This window comes from Triticum dicoccoides, chromosome 2A (genome assembly GCF_002162155.2).
Source record: "Triticum dicoccoides isolate Atlit2015 ecotype Zavitan chromosome 2A, WEW_v2.0, whole genome shotgun sequence".
Lineage (NCBI taxonomy): Eukaryota > Viridiplantae > Streptophyta > Magnoliopsida > Poales > Poaceae > Triticum > Triticum dicoccoides.
The window spans coordinates 686,404,697-686,422,892 of record NC_041382.1 but is presented as its reverse complement, the minus strand read 5'-3'; the positions used below and the strand labels follow the sequence as shown (position 1 = coordinate 686,422,892).

Below are 18,196 nucleotides of genomic sequence, written 5' to 3'. Positions count from 1 at the left end.
CGCCATCTTGGATCGCCGCATGGTTAAGAAAGGAAACAGCCCCGTGGTCCAGATACGCGTCCAGTGGTCATCGCTCTCTACGGAGTCTGCAACCTGGGAAGATTACAATGTGCTGCGCCATCGCTACCCGGCGGCACCATGCTGGACCGACGACGCTGCAGCTCATGAAGAGGCAACTGTCACACTTGATACAAGTGTATCGATGAACACATGAGAGGTGAGGAGAGCAGCCTAAGTGTAAGTGCTGGGCCGAGGCCTGAGTGGGCTATTGGGCCGCCTGTGGCCAGTGTGTGGTGTGCTACATAAACCAGTCTGTAATTCTGGATCGGTTGTGAAATGAGATAACACTGGAAGTCTCTCTCTCGTTCCCCTTCGTCTATCTCCCTCCCTGCTCTCCTCACCTACCTCTATTCTTCCCGTGCGATCGATCCCCTTCCTAGGGTTCATCGGTCGTCACACCGCCTCCCACATCCGTTGGAGGAGCTCTTCGCGGAGGACGAGCCACTCGCCCGGCTGTACATCGACGACGCCGACGACTGCTTCGAGCCCATAGGGACAGCAGTCCGTCCCCACCTACGTCTCCTCGTGCGCCTCCGCCTGCGGACGCGCCGGCTCCTGCCGGGTTCGTCAACGACGACGTCGGGCGCATCGCCTGCCCGCGCGCATCACGGGGCACCGATGCGGGCAGGCGGTGGTTCCCGATCTCGCAGGCTCCCGCCGGCTCCCCTCGCCGCATGTCAAGGCCGGCGTCGGTGATCTTCACCGACCCGGATCCAACACGGGGGCGTAACGAGCTGGCCCCACCCAGCCCGCCCCGAGACGCCCTGCCGCTCCACCTCGCTCCTCTCCTCCCCCCGGGCTGGGGTCGCCCGGGCTGCGGCAGGTGCACAACTACAGCGCCAACTGAACTACACCCTGTGCCTAGTTCGCGACGAGGGTCCCTTACAGCACGAGGTAATCATATTCTATTTTATCACTCTGAAGATCTGGATTTCTTCAGTACGGACGCTTTTGTCTTTGTGCTTGGTATTTTAGTTTACTAGCATAATGAGCACGCGTTGGATCAATTGAGAAACCACATATGTTACCTTGATATAGTCTCCTGGGCGGTGGATCTTTATACTTTCGAATAATTACAATCAAGTTCATAGGTGTGAAAGTGATACCTGATTATATGCCAAATGCAAGAAAGAAAAGAAAAAAACGACGGTCTGGATAATGTTGGTTTGACATCCACCAGTTGAAGCTGTTTTAGGAAAATGCCTATGCAGCTTTGGTTGGACATATTTCAAACCCTTCTTATATGGTTTTAACACTTACACGGCACTGTGTTCCAATCTTATAGTCATGGGAGCGTTTTCCGTGCAATCATAATTATTGCACTTTATTTCTTTTGATACATTATCTGAAGGACTGCAGTATCACCAAAGAACTAGCCATGGAGAGCGGTGCGTGGAAGCCTGCTATCCATGTGCCAGCAGAACCATGAGTTGGTCACGAGATCTTATGTGTTTCACCTCTAGCCTACCCCAACCCTGTGTGGGACTAAAGGCTTTATTGTTGTTGTTTTATTTCTTTTGGTACATTGTCAGGCCAGGCACATTTCATAAAGAAAAGGTTTTACATGAGAACTTGAGAAGAAAGAGTTGATGAAGTAAATTATATCCGAACAGTATAACGATGTTGTGGTTGGAATTTACAAAATGTCATTTGACACTGAAGAGATGCTAGTTTTCATAATGCTGTGATTCTGCCCTGGTAGTTTTGGCATAATTTATGCAATGGTGCTGTTAATTCTGCATAACATCAATATTCGAATTCAACAGTATTAACCTAGAGTTTTTGCAGAGTTCGGAGCACTACGTTTGGCGAAGGTCCTGCGACGTGTCAGTTGAGTTCGAGCGCCTTTGGTCAATCTACCAAAGGTGTGATGGTCTAAACGATTTGCCCTACGGTGTTGTTTGGATAGTGAATTTTAGCCATGGGTATATATAGTACAAGTTTTTAGCTGAATTTTTGTAAAACCGGTTTTAGTATTTTTTTTATGATTAACGAGTTTATAGAAAACTTTGTTTTGGTTAGCAAAGAATAGAACCGGGCTGGTACAGTCCATTGTTCGGATAACCAACTCTTATTTTTCTTTTCCGTGTCATCCGTGAGCCCGTGACCTTCTCCTTCTTCCTCTATCGTCCATTGACGAGAGTACATGACCAAGCTCCAGATATGATTCTTCCTCCGCCCTGGCTGCTGCTCGCCTCCAGTTAGGCCCGCACAGCTCCACGTGCTATCGACCGGCGACGGCGCTTTCCCTGGCACCGAGGTCGTTGCTTTCTCCCGGAATAGGCTCTGACTGGGCTGCTGCTTGCCTGCCCTCGCACCTCCATCATGTGTGCGCGGCCGCCGGCGACCGTTTACCTTGGTGGCCGAGGCCGTCTATGATGTGAATGGAGCAGCCACACCCAGGCATCGCATAACTCGTGAGAGTGCTTGCCGCCGTCCACCCTGACGTCCATCGCGGCCAGCCACGCGGCGGCGACCATGCCGGCGATGGAGCTCAGTCTATCACCTGAGGGAAAAATATGTTAAAAATAATTGTGTCACTAGTGTGAAAAAGAGAAAAGGGGACTCGCAATTCTGGGGAGAGATGTTGAAACACAAGGATTTCTTCTTTTCCTTGTGCAAATTTGTTGTGGGGAATGGAGAGAATACCCGGTTCTGGGAAGATTGGTGGATTGGCCCAAAAGCCTTGAAAGATAGTTACCCACGTATATATAATATATGCTTTGACAAGGAGAAGTCAGTGGCCTGGGTTCTGGAAAAAGGACTAGATAATATAGGCTTTAGGAGATCGCTGTTATGGGAACATATCAAAGAGGCGTGCGAAAGTGTGGTGCTTGATGAGTCCTCTGATAAGATTAGGTGGACTCTTACTGGGGATGGAAATTATAGTGTGAAAACCTGTTATAGACATTTGATCCAGAATGAAATGAAATATCCATATAAATTTTTATGGAAAGTGAAAATGCCCCCTAGAGTTAAGTTTTAAATTTGGTTGCTGCTTAGGGGAAGTGTTCTGACCAAGCAGAATCTTAAAAGGAGGGGGTGGAAGGGAGACACAAAATGCTCCTTTTGTGGGAGAGAAGAAGATAATGAGCACCTTTTTGTCCACTGTTCTGTTGCTAAGATGCTGTGGATGGTTTTAAAATGCTCTTTTAATATTCATGATATCCCTGGAAAAAACAATGACATCTTTGGGCAATGGCTAAACAAATTTGGTAAAGATAACAGGAACCTCATGATTGTGGGTATTTCGGCAATGTTGTGGACAATGTGGAAATTAAGGAATAGATTAGTCTTTGATAATCATAGGGTTACTGATCCCTGTGTTCCTGTTAACTTGATTATTAAAAACTTACATGAGTGGTGTGTGTTGCAGAAAAGCCAAGAAAAAATAGATCTCATGAAGGGGGGCGTAAATCAGGTTGAGCGGGTGGCCATGGAGATCTTCAAGGCGACGCGCGGCTGGGCAACTGGAGTTCCAAGACTTGGTGGTCCCTAGATCGACTACGCTGATGCCTGATCTTCTCTGCGCTTGCTACTAGCCTTCCTGCCTTCTCTCGTCTTCCTATCCTAATCAAAAGGCTGTAACTATGCAATTTGCCCCTGTGTGTGGCTTTGAATGATGTAATAGCTAGCGATGTTTCCTAGAGTCTAGTTTGCGTGATCTTCGTTAGGGATCTACCAAATATTCTGGCAAGATGATGATATGGGGGAGACGGAAGGGATGGCTTCCTCTCCAACATATCATCGCCAGTTTGTTGGAGGTTTCGGTTTGGTTTGTCTGGAGTCTGAACGGTTGATTTCTTTATATGAAATCGGAGAGGCAAGCTCTCTTTTATCAAAAAAAAATTAAAAATCTCGCGGTTGCTAATCGAGGAGGTAAATGTTTGATCGACCGAAGGACTTGTACTCTTCCTGAAGCAAAACTAGAACCAGCGAATTGTTGAGGAACGAGAGATGAGGAGGAAAGTAGTAGTTACGACCAGTATTTGAGAAACGCGCTTTTGCAAAAACGACTAATAGTCGTTTTTCTGCAAACCCAGAATCCTGGGTTTCTGGAAACTAAGTTTCCTAAATCCATGGATTAGGTGGAGTAGCCAAACAAGATTTTATACGGTTAAACAGATTTCCTAGTTTATAGAGATCTGATTTTGTACATTTATCCTATCCAAACAACGCCTACGGGGACACGGAGGTTGCAGAACCAATGCGGGCTATTCTCAAGAAGCGGCTCCCTGTATGTGCTCAAGTCCGCCGTGATACCTCCTTGCTTCCCAGACGAGTACCAAGAAGCCATGACCTCCAACTAGTCGCACATGTTGATTGTTAGAAGGGAGTTGCAAACCAGAACTTGTTTTGGATCTTTTGCGGCTCCGTGGCTAGGATCATTGGACATTAAAAGTTAGTTTGGGATATTGGCCCGGCAGCACAAGTTGCTTGTAGAAAGCTCATACTGGTGTTACTGGTGTGACACATTTCCTTTTCTTGTTTGCTTTTGTGTCTCTTGATGATAGAACTAGAATAGTGTTGATATGCATGTTTTTGTTGAAGTCCATTCAATTGTTATTTCGTTGGCTTTGGTGTTTCCTAATTGGATGCGATCTGAATACATAAGGATTCCCAGTCTCCATCTATAGTATTTCTCTTAGGGCTAGGTCTACTGAGACTTAACCAAGTCTCAGAAGAAATTGTACAAATCTCCATGTATGATTGACTTATCAAAACGGTTTCTCTTATCTAAATCTCTAGCTTAGGCAGGTGAAAATGTTTTGCTTTAACAATGGAACTGGGACTTTGCAATTTACACTACCCAGAAGTCTAAGAAACAATAGAGAAGAATCTGCAACTCTGCATCCCCCAAACCTAGCTAGAGGACAGATCAAGTCCTTGAAAGCACCCAAAGAGACGATGAATGAATGAAGAATAACAAAAGGCAAAACCAATTAATGTAAAGGTTGCAAGGGCATAACACGAGTGAGCGAGTAGGGCCGGCTATTTTAGGCAGTTGTATCAGAGGAAGCACATTACATCAGATTTTGGCTTGGCAGCTGCAGGAGAAGACACAATTCTGCAATGTAACGAAATACTAAATCTTGGCAGCTGCAGGAGAAGACACAGTTCTGCAATGTAATTACAAAAGCCCATCCTCACGACAAACTGATTGATAGTATAACATAGCAAATAATTATACAAAGCATTCACCAGTGCTTAGCTTAGCACAGTTTGACATGGATCACAGTAACAATGTCAAAACACATGGCTAAACTTAAGATTGCTCATTACAAATCATATGGATTCAATACCATCTATTTGTAAGCAGTCTCTTCAGATCTTCGTCATCGTCAGAGAAGTCGATTGTTTTGAGCATATCCTCCCGTGCTCTGTCGCTATCTGCTCGGACTCGGGCCCTCTTAGCAAGAAAGTCATCATCAACCTCGACGTATCCATTCTTGGCGTACTCACTGCGTACCCAGGCCTGAAATTTGGAATAGTCCTCACCAATTTTATAGTAGGCACGCACACCAGCATAATAAGCCACCATTTCCTCATCCATCTCCTCTTCTGGCGAAGGAATCAAGTCAGGGTTCTGGAGCTTCAGGGCCTTGAAGTCAGACGGGGCATCACGGTCATCATCGATCACACGGGCAAGGATCCGAGCGACGTCCGCCTGTGGCAGCCGCGTCATTTTTTTCCCTGGAACCGACTTCGCATAAGCAGCTTCCAGTACCGCGGAAGAACCGGTCGCCGTCGCCTTCCTTTTTTTGGTGGTGCCCGGCTTCAGCGCGCGCTTCTCCACCGAAGACCGCTTCAGCAGGCACAGGCACTCCTTGCCGGCGGCCAGCGAATCCTTTGCCGGCCCAACTAGATCCGCCGCCATGCTTCCGGCGATGCGTGAACCCTCCTCGCCGGCGCGCTTGTCCACCGAAGCAGGCTGGCACTCCTCGCCGGCGGCTAGCGCGTCCTTGGCCGGCCTCTTATCCGCCGCCATGCTTCCTGTGATGCGCGAACCCTCCTCACCGGCCATTGGTCGGTTGATCTGATCTCCTGCGCCTCGCCTCACTCAACGCGCCGCGAGATTTGGAGGAGAGTTGACGAACCCTAGCTCTCGAACTGTGGGGAGAAACCGGCGTGGGCTGGAGAATAAAAAGGCAGAAACTTTTCTTTGCGCGTGGGGAGAGAGAGAGACAGAGCTATTGTCGGAGTCGGAGTTGTTGTTTGTTTTTCCTGAGACACGGAGTCTGAGTTTTTCTGTTGGCCGGGCCTCCAAAATCGGGCCAGGATCCCCACTGGAGGAGAGTTTTGATCACTTCTTTTAGAATGGGCCCTCTTTTTCTTTCTGTTTTCTGTTTTCGTTTTTTCTTTATTTTTGTACTTTTCTTATACATAAAAAACTATTACTAATATACATATACATATATATAAAATATTAAAAAAGACTCTACAAAACACATTTGGAAAATGTTGAACAAGTATCTGGAAAATGTTAATCAAGCATTCGGAATAAATATTGAATGTGTGAAGAAAAAATGGTTGATCATGTATTAAAAAAATGATGAAATATTTTGATCATGTATATAAAAATGTAAATCAAACATTTAAGAAAATATTGAACAAGTATTTAAAAATGTTAATCAAGCTCTCAGCCGCCCGCCACGTGTCACGCTCTGGGCGCTTCCTCCAGATTTTTTTTCGTATGCGTCTTCGGCTTTTTAAATGATTTTTTTGAAGTTTCAGTTTTTCCACTGGTCTTTCATAACTTTTGGACCAAAACGTGTTTTCATTTTTTTTCCTTTCGCGAGAGTCACGGTTTTGCTTCCGCGAGAGGCACGGTTTTGGTTTCGCGAGAGTCACGGCCGTGCCTCTCGAAAACGAAAAGATGCGTTTTTTTCTTTCGCGAGAGGCACGGTTGTGCTTTCACGAGAGGCACAGTCGTGCCTCTCGGAAACGGAAAAAACGTGTTTATGTTTTTTTTTTCGCGAGAAGCACGGCCATGCCTCCTCGGAAACGAAAAAAATGTGTTTTCTCTTCTTCTTTTTTCCTTCCGCGAGAGGCACAGTTTTGCTTCCGTGAGAGTCACGGTTGTGATTTCGTGTGAGGCATGGGCGTGCCTCTTTCGAAAAGGGAAAAACCCGTGCTCCCGGTTCGGTTTTTTCGTCTGGTTTTTTCGTGAAAAGAAAGTTCGTCGAAACATATCAACATGGGATCTAGTTTTGAAGATCTCGACGCGAGGAATCTAACGGTGAAAATGGTTCGAGATTTGGACACTTTAAGAGATAAAACGTTTTGAATAAACGAATCTAAGAAAAAGGGAAAACTCCCAGGTTGCGTCAAGTGGCGCACATGCAGCACGCCACTTGTCGCAACCTGGGAGGAGGGAGCAAGGTTGTCAGAATCGCGATTCTGAATCGGATCGGAGCTCCGATGGTAGTATCATAAATCGTAGATTTTAACTATCAGGATCGTAAAAACGTTGATTCCGTGAACTAAAATCGTAGAAATTGGAGGGGTTAGTTTGGATCGTAAAGTCGTAGAATCGTACAAAAGAATCGTGATTCTGACAACCTTGGGTGGGAGTGATGTCTGCACTAGGTACTCCTCAACTAGTGATTTCGCCATATCTCGCCTTTAGCAAGGCTAGTTTCCAACTGGATGAAGGGGCGAGCGGGATGGGCCCTCTTTTTTTCTTTTTTCTTTTTCTTTCTGTTTTCATTTTTTGCTTTATTTTTGTACTTTTGTTTATACTATAAAACACTCTACAAAACACATTTGAAAAATGTTGAACAAATATTTGAAAAATGTTAATCAAGCATTCGGGAAAATGTTGAGCGTGTATAGAAAAAAATTGTTGATCATGTATTTAAAAAATAATGAAATATTTTGATCATGTATATAAAAATGTTAATCAACCATTTAAAAAATAACAAGTATTTAAAAATATTAATCAAGCATTTGGGACATGTTATATGTGTATAGAAAAAATGTCGACCAATGTATTAAAAATGATGAAATATTTTGATCATGTATATAAAAATGTTAATCAAGCATTTAAAAAATGTTGAACAAGTATTTAAAAATGTTAATAAGGCATTCGGGAAATGTTATATGTGTATAGGAAAATGTTGACCAATGTATTAAGAAAATGATGAAAAAAATAGATCATGTATAAAAAAATGTTAATCAAGTATTTCAAAAAATGTTGAACAAGTAACTGAAAAAAGTTAATCATGATGCTCACCACCGGGAATGAGTAATTTCATCGTAGGCATGCTGGAGGTATATGGAGATGGATGAGATTGATCATGTAATCGACTTTGCTATGCTTAATGCTTGTCACTAGGGTCCGAGTGCCATGATTTCAGATCTGAATCCTTTTATGTTTCCATGAATATATTTGAGTTCTTCATCCTATCTGAAAGTTATATGCACCTGTTATTATTCTGATCGGTAGACCCCAAGGTGACAACAATTGGGATACTCTCGAGGGATGACCGTAATTTGAGGAGTTCATGTATTCACTATGTGTTATTTCTTTGTTCCAGTTCTTCACTAAAAGATGCGCCTTAATCTCGACTCCAAAAGGGGGAGTTGGTAGTCTCACTTCACCTCCCACCAACCCATCAGTAAACCTTACACCTAGTCCTGGCCATGGGCAGCCCGGCCCGAACGGCCCGACCCTACCCGGCCCAAAAAAGCCCGACTCGGCCCGACCCAACGCTGCACCCGGGCCGGGCCCGAGCCTAGATTTTGAGCCCGAAGGTCGGGCCCGCCGTTTTCGTGATTTACTGAAGGGGCCCGACGGGATTTATCACTTTCAGGCCAGGCTTGGGCCCAAAAACCAGGCCCGACGATCGGCCGGTCTAGGCTCGGGCCTAGGTTTTCTGCCTCGGGCTTTGGTAGGCCCGGCCCGAAGCCCGTCTTAGCCCGGCAGATGGCCAGGTATTACGCCTATAAGCATCTTACATGCGACCTTTCGCTCAACCACACCCAATTTTGGCCAGCCCATTTGATGCGTACATTAACTCAATGAAATCAACACTTCCCTAAAATAACATCATGCATTAACTCATTCAAATCAAAGCACTACTTACCAACATAGCCAGATGCGCATTTTTATTTCCAAATCAAATCACTATCTTCATATCATTACTAACAAAACAAATCACTACCTACCAAATCAAATCACTACTCAAATATTGTTTTATCAACTAGGACAATGCTCGTGCGTTGCTACGTGCAACGAAATCTCTTACCAAAACTAAAGCGTGGCAAAAGATACTAATCAAAATATTTTTGTGCGAGTATTGATGCATGTATCGATACATCATCAGCGTAGCCACCTTCTTGACCTCATCTTCCATGCATCCCATCAACGTTCCTGTTCCACTTGTTGATGACACTGCTAAAGGAAAATTTGCATCATTAGGTTAGATTGGTTTAATCCAGGTGATGTGAATATTAAACTGAACATACCTTAGTCCAACAATATGCGTAGCTACGAGTAGAGATGTGGCCCGTCATTTCCATCTAGAACTCGCTAAGATGATCCTTGTTAATGCATTCCTCCGGCTCTATGTTCCTCAACATGTCCCGAACAGCTTGTCGACAAACTCCTTGGAGTTCTCCAGGCCTTGGATTGAGAAGCACGTGAAGGAAATATGCCCTAGAGGCAACAATAAAGTTGTTATTCATATTTCCTTATATCATGATAAGTGTTTATTATTCATGCTAGAATTGTATGAACCGGAAACTTAGTAAATGTGTGAATACATAGACAGACAAAGTGTCACTAGTATGCCTCTACTTGACTAGCTCATTAATCAAAGATGGTTAAGTTTCCTAGCCATAGACATGAGTTATCATTTGATGAACGGGATCACATCATTAGAGAATGATGTGATTGACTTGACCCATCCGTTTTAGCACAATGATTGTTTAATTTGTTGTTATTGCTTTCTTCATAACTTATACATGTTCCTATGACTATGCGATTATGCAACTCCCGAATACCGTAGGAACACCTTGTGTGCTATCAAACATCACAACGTAACTGGGTGATTATAAAGATGCTCTACAGGTGTCTTCGAAGGTGTTTGTTGGGTTGGCATAGATTGAGATTAGGATTTATCACTCTGTGTATCGGAGAGGTATCTTTGGGCCCTCTCGGTAATGCACATCACTATAAGCCTTGCGAGCAATGTGACTAATGAGTTAGTTACGGGATGATGCATTACGGAACGAGTAAAGAGATTTGCCGGTGACGAGATTGAACTAGGTATTGAGATACCGACGATCGAATCTCGAGCAAGTAACATACCGATGACAAAGGGAACAACGTATGTTGTTATGCCGTTTGACTGATAAAGATCGTCGTAGAATATGTGGGAGCCAATATAAGCATCCAGGTTCCGCTATTGGTTATTGACCGGAGATGAGTCTCGGTCATGTCTACATAGTTCTCGAACCCATAGGGTCCGCACGCTTAACGTTCGATGACGATCGATATTATCAGTTTATGTGTTTTGATGTACCAAAGGTAGTTCGGAGTCCCAAATATGATCATGTACATGAAGATCGATATATTGGAAGGCTATGTTTGGACACCGGAAGGGTTCCGGATGAGTTCGGGCATTTTCCAAAGTACCGGGAGGTTACCGGAACCCCCCGGGGAGTCAATGGGCCTTATTGGGCCTTAGTGGAAGAGAGGAGGAGGCGGCCAGGTGGTGGGCGCGCCCCCCAAGCCCAATCCGAATTGGGGTAGGGGGGCGGACCCCCTCTCCTTCTCCCTCTCTCCCTCTTCCTTCTTCTCCTACTCCTACTAGGGAAAGGGGGAAACCTACTCCTAGTGGGAGTAGGGCGCGCCATAGAGGGCCGGCCCTTTCCCTCCCCCCTCCTTTATATACGGGGGAGGGGGCACCCCATAGACACACAAGTTGACAATTGTCTTAGCCGTGTGCGGTGCCCCCCTCCACAGATTTCCATCTCGGTCATATCATTGTAGTGCTTAGACGAACCCCTGCGTTGGTAACTTCATCAACACCGTCACCACGCCGTCGTGCTGGCCGAACTCTCCCTCGGCCTCAGCTGGATCAAGAGTACGATGGACGTCACTGAGCTGAACATGTGCAGATCGTGAAGGTGTCGTGCGTTCGGTACTTGATCGGTTGGATCGCGAAGATGTCTGACTACATCAACCACGTTTTGTTAACGCTTCCGTTTTCGGTCTACGAGGGTACGTGGACACAATCTCCCCGCTCATTGCTATGCATCACCTAGATCTTGTGTGATCGTAGGAATTTTTTTGAAATTACTACGTTTCCCAATAGCACGCCCATTAGTCCACCCGCCGTGAGTTGTTAAGTTGATCAATGAAAGTGTTTCCTCTTTTGATCGAAGAAGGTATCACAGGCATTAATTGGAGAAGGCTTATACTAATTCAAAAACACATATTACTTGAAGTTTTATGCTCCTGATGTAACATAGTAATACCGGTAAATCCAAAAGGAACTCTCTCTGTGTGTGCGTGTGCGTGCGTGTGTGTATGTGTGCGTGTGTTTCTCTGGGAGGATGGATGTTTGTCTATGAGATCACATTCTAGCATAATAATTCCAATGTCTCGGTATCATTTCCGTATGACTTTGAGCACAAATCTTATATTCAAATCTACCTGATCGCGAATCCATGATAACTCATGTCACTAAAAATACTGATCAGACAAAGGCAAAGTATTTGAGGTGCATTACCTGCTTCGCCAACTTGAAGTTGCTTTCTCTTCCGTCTACAACAAAAAAATATCAACAAAATCACACAAAATAGTCTGTAGCAATCTGAATATTGACTATACTTATGTAACTCCAACAATTCTGAAAAATTAGGAAAATGTAGGCAATTTGTATATAAATCTTGTGTAAAAAATAGAATTTTTCATCGCTTTTGTGAATTTTCAAAATTCTTCTACTGGACGTAAAAATTTCCGTTTTCCAACAAGATCAAATCAACTATCACCCAACACAATCCTAAAGGCTTTGCTTGGCACAAACACTAACTAAAACACTAAAACACAATCATAGCAGTAGCATAATTGTGTAAACACACAAGAATAGAAATAAAAGTGAAAATTTTATTTTATTCATTGGGTTGCCTCCCAACAAGTGCTATTGTTTTATGCCCTTAGCTAGGCATAATGCATAGATTCAAATATTGTCATCTTTGGTTTTTGCTCCATAGGTTGCCCTCATGATTGACCCATATGTTGGCTTAATTTTAGTTCTAGTGAAGTGTTCCATACCCTTCTTTAGAGGAAACTAAAATTTAATATTCCCTTCTTTCATATCAATCACGACACCTATAGTTCATAAAAATGGTCCACCAAGTATTATGGGACAAGACGGATTGCAATTGATATCAAGAACAATAAAGTCTATGGGCACATAATTCATATTTTCAAGAATGATAACATCATTAATTCTTCCCAAAGGCTTTTTAATAGTAGAATTCGCCAAGTGCAAATTAAGAGAACACTCTTCCAAATTGGTAAAACCGAGCACATCACATAGAGATTTTGGAATTGTGGAAACATTAGCACCCAAATCACATAAAGCATTGCACTCATAATTTTTTATCATGAGTTTAATGGTGGGTTCCCATTCATCATATATTTTTCCCGGAGTTGAAATCTCTAATTCCAACTTTTCTTCTAAAGCTTTCAGCATGGCATCCACAATATGTTTAGTAAAAGCTTTATTTTGTTCATAGGCATTTGGGTGAATTTATCATGGATTGTAACAAAGAAATGCATTCAATCAAATAACAACTATCATAATTAAAGTCTTTGTAATCCAAGAGGGTGGGCACATCACTAGTTAAAGTTTTTACCTCTCCAAACCCACTTTTATCAAAATTTTCAACAAGATTTTCACCCTCCGAATTATGAGGATGCCTTCTAGCTAAATTGACTGTTCTTCAGTCCTCTTATCATCAAGTTTAATATTACTAAACAAGGAATCAATAGAAGAAACACCAATCATCTTAACATCTTCATCATTGCTATGAAAAAAATCGGCTCCATAGTTGTTGAAGTTCCTCCACAAGAGTCTCCATGAACAAATCAAAATCTTTTCCAAGACTTTTTGGACCTGGGATGAGCAAGGTCATTATGTAGTTTGATTCTTTGGTGCAGACATTTGGAGGCATGTTGTAAGGGATAACAAGCACTGGCCACATGCTATATGGGGCGCTCTGGTGGCCAAATGGGTTAAATCCATCTGAAGCTAAGCCAAGTCTAATGTTTCTCAGGTCAGCAGCAAACTTTTCATGTTTCTGATTGAAGCTTTTCCACTCACTATCATATGATGGATGGCTCATTACATTCTGATCTCTGTACTCCTGGTTCCTAGAATGCCACAATACATCCTCTCTTGTTTCAGCATCATGAAACAACCTCTGCCATCTTGGTGTAATTGGAAAATGTCTCAGAACATTATGAGGAATCCTCTTCACAGCATCGCCATCTTTCCATCTTGATGATTTGCATTTCGGGCATTCACTTAAGTTGGCATAATCCTTCCGGAACAGAACACAATTATTCTTACAAACATGGATCATATCATATCCAATTCCAACTGCACGAAGGAAATTCTTCATTTTACTGTAGGTGTGTGGCAGCTCAGACGCATCTGTGAAAGCTTTGTGGAAAGCAGCCAACATCGCATCGAATGATTTGTTGGTCATCCGCTCAGATGTCTTCACCTGAAGAAAGGTTACCATAGCTGAGAATACTAATAACTTATTTCCTGGGGTGACAACCACGTGGCATTGTTCCAACATGCGGGCCCATCGTTTTTCTTCTACAGGTGAAAGTTCACGGAATGAACGAGCATTTCATAGGATTGTTTCAATGTTGGTCAAACTCACTGGCTCCACCACCACCTCCTCCTCCTCCTCTTCCACCTGAGCATCAGGAAGATCAAGATGGTGATCTGCTGCTTCCACGTAGTCAATAACATTGACGTTCACAGCTTCATGATGATGAACCCACCTAGTATATGTGACCGACATCCCATACAAGTGTAGATGATTTTGCGTAGTTGACTGGGGTCTTGTAACTGAATTCATACAACTGCTACACGGGCAGAGCACATCTGATTTCGAACCACCGTACTCAGCTCTGATAAAGTTCATGAAGTTTTCAACCCCCTCGATATATGCAGCGGAGAATCTTCGAGCAGAAGTTATCCAAGTCCTGTCCATCTATTAGACATACAAATTAGTTCTTCTACTAGATATTACAGGAAAAACATATATGCTTTTTTATGAAGTCCAGAAAAAAATACCTAGGTCGATGTCTAAAGCTATGGCAAGATATTTGGACGAGCAGATCTAAGTAACGAAATATATGTAAAGCTAATTTAGCAAATAGATTTGAGTGCTAAATTATGGCAGGCTGTTTCAGCAGTCAATGAGGTCGAGCACACAGCCATCAAACTATCGAAGGCCATCGCAGCAACAAAGATCGAGTATAAAATGGTGTAGAGCTATTTCACCTAACAGATTGGCTACTAGACCATGGCAATATACATCACAATAAATATATGGCAGGATATTTTAGCAACTAATCGGCCTTGGCATGCCATCTCAGCTAAGCAGGTTGAGTACAGAACAAGGCAAGGAAGCTTATTAAGCAGAGCATATTGACTATAAACTACTTCAGCAAACAATGAGATTAACAGCGTCTATCAGCTAACATTCAACGCTACACCGACATGCACGGGGCCTCAGTCTAGAATGCGCGTACCGTGGGAGAAGCTGGCCGTCGTGTGTCTCCACACGAACGTCGCCAGCGGTGGCCGCGTTGACCGCCGTGCGCCTCCACAAGAACGTCGCCAGCGATGGCGGCGCGACTAGAGGACGGTAGTCTACGAGAGCGTACTGTGGGAGCGAGAGGATCGCCGTGCGTCCCCCTCGATGAACTACGGCACCGACGTATCAGCATGGCGGGGAGGGTGGCTTTGGCAGAGCGAATGGAGTGGAGGGGGACGGGGGGAGGGTGTTTGGGGAATACTATTGGCTAGTTGGCCGAAGGGCGGTTGAATCTAGGATTTGGGGGGAATTTTTGGGTGGGGGGGGGGGAGGATTTTTGCGCGATGGGCAGGGGGAGTTTGGCGGATGGTCGGTTTCTCCAAGTGCAGTCCCATGTGTCAGTGAAGAGGCAAGCCAAAGCGCGTTCCGTTTGCGTGAGCCGTGTGCAGGACCGAACATGTGTGGGGTGCAATGCGACCGCGACAAGGGTGCTATGAGTGTACCGCCTTTTTTCCTTTTAAACTAGGTGCTTTGCCCCCTCAAAAAACACTTGTTTCTTCGCGCCATCCATCAATACTACTACTAGTAATCCGGTAATCCTGACTAAAACGGCGTGGTCGGGTCTTTGCCCGCGCGATATGCTAGGAGATTGGCTTAGTTGGGTTTTTTTAGGACGAGTAATGCTACACCTACGTAATCCCAGTTATGTAATTAACGTAATGTGAAATGTGTGAGCTGTTGATTGTAGATTGGGGGGAGGGAGGGGCCCACCACCATGAAAATCAGGGGAGGAGGGAGAGAGGCAATTTACGTTAACCCTTTCGTAGGTTGTCGTAGATGTACAAAGATGTGAAATGCGTGAATGTGTAGTGGATGTACTTTTGGAGTGCCTAAGATAAATTGTGTATGTATATACCCTATGTGTTTATCTTACTTCGCATGTTAGCTTTGTCTCGGTTCAATAAAAAGCAGAGTTGGTGATGATGGTGTGCCTGTCATCCTGCAATATAGGTCGTCAGATCTATATCTAACGGATATGAAGGAAACTATGACAATTTACCCGCACTCCTCTCTGCATTTGCAGATAAGGCCATCCCCCGTTCATCCTTTTCTCCCACAAGATCTTGATCTTCCGTGCAACGCACGGGCATCTTGCTAGTGCTCCTACAATATACTATATTATTGTGAAAGTTCATATACACCAGCCGAGATTAATGCAAACATGGCAGATTTTCATTACATTTCGAACTTTTATAGGACAGAAAAAAAAGAAACCCGACCCTAAACCTATTCTACGGCGGCGACCGACGTCCTCCATCTGCGATGTCCATGTACGGGGGAGGGGTTCAAGACCCGTGAAGTGAAGGTGCGGTCTTCGGCGAGGAAAAGTAGAACACGGGAGACGGACCGGCTAGTTTGCACACCATGCCCTGCCGCCTCCCATGCCCTACTCATCCTCGGAGGAGTCCCCGACCTCGGCGATGCCAGACGTTGGACGGTGACAAGTAGGACGTGTGGCTGATGGTGCTCCTGTCGTCGGCCGCCAGCGTGGCCACCGCTTGTGCAGTCGCGTCCGGCGACCTCGAGCTTCATCCCCGAAGACAAGCTCTCCCACAGAGCGTTCGCCCTTGTGGTCATGGCGGATGTGGTGCCAGATAAGAGGACGATGCGCTATGGTGTGGAGGTTAGCTGGGCGTTGCCGCTTTAAGTAGCGCATTCCGGTGAGGCCAAGCGTCCTGGTGCGTCATTAAGTCACCGAAGTTGGTTCCTCGGGCACCGATCCTCTTAATGACGGCATACGGACGGACGGCATGAATGCGGGCAGCTGGCGCCGGCTAGGAACGCACCGCGCGATGACGTGAGGGTTTTTGGTGTGCCAGGGTAGCCAACTGCAGTCATGGCAACGTTGGAGATGCCCTTTGCTCACATGCGATCGACGCATGTCATTCAAAAAGCAAGACGACCTAGCATGGTCTCAGGTCCTGAGGATGCAGTTGGCCGTGCTACACCACTCCGCGGACGCGTCCCGACGCCCCGTGCATCCTCGATGAGCCGGGTGTTGGGGTGTGTTTGGATGGTGGCCAAAGTGCACCTTACCAAAATTTTGGTCATGACCCAAAGATTGGTCTTTGTTTGGATGGTTGCCATTTTTTGGCATGCCAATGAACTCTAGCCAACTCTACTTCATTTTTCTTGCCAACGTCGGCCAAATCATGGGCAACCAAAATCTCAACCAAAATTTTGGCTACCCAATGCTTTGATGGGGCAACCTTGGGCACAAACCAAACATACTATTGGTCGTGCCACAGCACTAACGCCACCCTCGGCACACTGAAACTGACCGTGTCTAGCGACGATGAGCATGTCGCTCACCGTGGTCACCGTGTCCAGAGGCGGTGCTGGAGTCACGCCACGTTGTTGGCCCCCACGACCCACATGAATGGTTGCCGGTGGTGAGGAGGTTGTGGGCGAGCTCCTCCATTGGACTAGTATGCGCTACGTCGTCCCGACAGGTGTGCCCCACATGTCGGTTTCCCTGTTTTCCCGGCCATATTCAAGCGTCAGTGCTCCGCATTGCGCATTAGACCTTTCACTATGTAGGCCAAGCGAGACAACTTATTGTTTATTTGAGCCGTTCAAGTATAATCATGTAGCTGTTGCTTATTTCTCATTCCTCTCCAACGCTCCTCTCCATCGATCATGTCGCCCTCTGGTCGAGTCCATCCTCCCGCATGCCTCATTTGAACATTCTGCTGAGTATCATTCGCATGTGGGCCTTGACCATGCTTGTATTTCCAATGTTTTGTAATTTGTCCGACATGCATACAAACAAACGGCTCATTTAAAGTTTCACTTTGCCTCCACTACATGTCGCTTCGCATCTTAGTTTTGACATCCCATTCAGTTCATGTCCCGGCACATGTTGACGAGATCGATTGATGTTCAGAGATCAATTGCGTGTCGTGTAAGGAGATAAAGGTTTGGTCCGTTTCTATGATAGAAATGACCCGTGGGGGGGGGGGTATGTGGGGATCAGAGGGAGTATATTGTACGTTCATAAGGGAAACAAACGTATTGTACCCACCCTAGTCCTCTTTCAATCGATCTCCGGACCCCGAGATGAAATTGAGAGAGAACGAGTGGGGGCATGTGTGATACCTAAGGCGGATTCAAAATTTTCAACCGGTGATCATAGCATCCGCAAATCATATATAAAGGGTATTCAATGTTTGTTTCATTTTTGAACGTACAATATACTCCCTCCTATCCTTTCTAGTTTACATATAAGTTTTATGTGTAGTCAAAGTATCTCTACTTTGATAAAAAAAGTATCAACATT

General features: G+C 45.0%; 1 long non-coding RNA gene across 1 annotated transcript; it reads left to right on the top strand.

The window, feature by feature from the left end:
- The first annotated feature begins 341 nt into the window (after positions 1-341).
- On the top strand, positions 342-3,728 carry LOC119356261. The gene is made up of 3 exons (XR_005171882.1): positions 342-954; positions 1,849-1,925; positions 3,437-3,728. It is a non-coding gene; the product is annotated as an uncharacterized LOC119356261 (long non-coding RNA).
- The last annotated feature ends 14,468 nt before the right edge of the window (positions 3,729-18,196 follow it).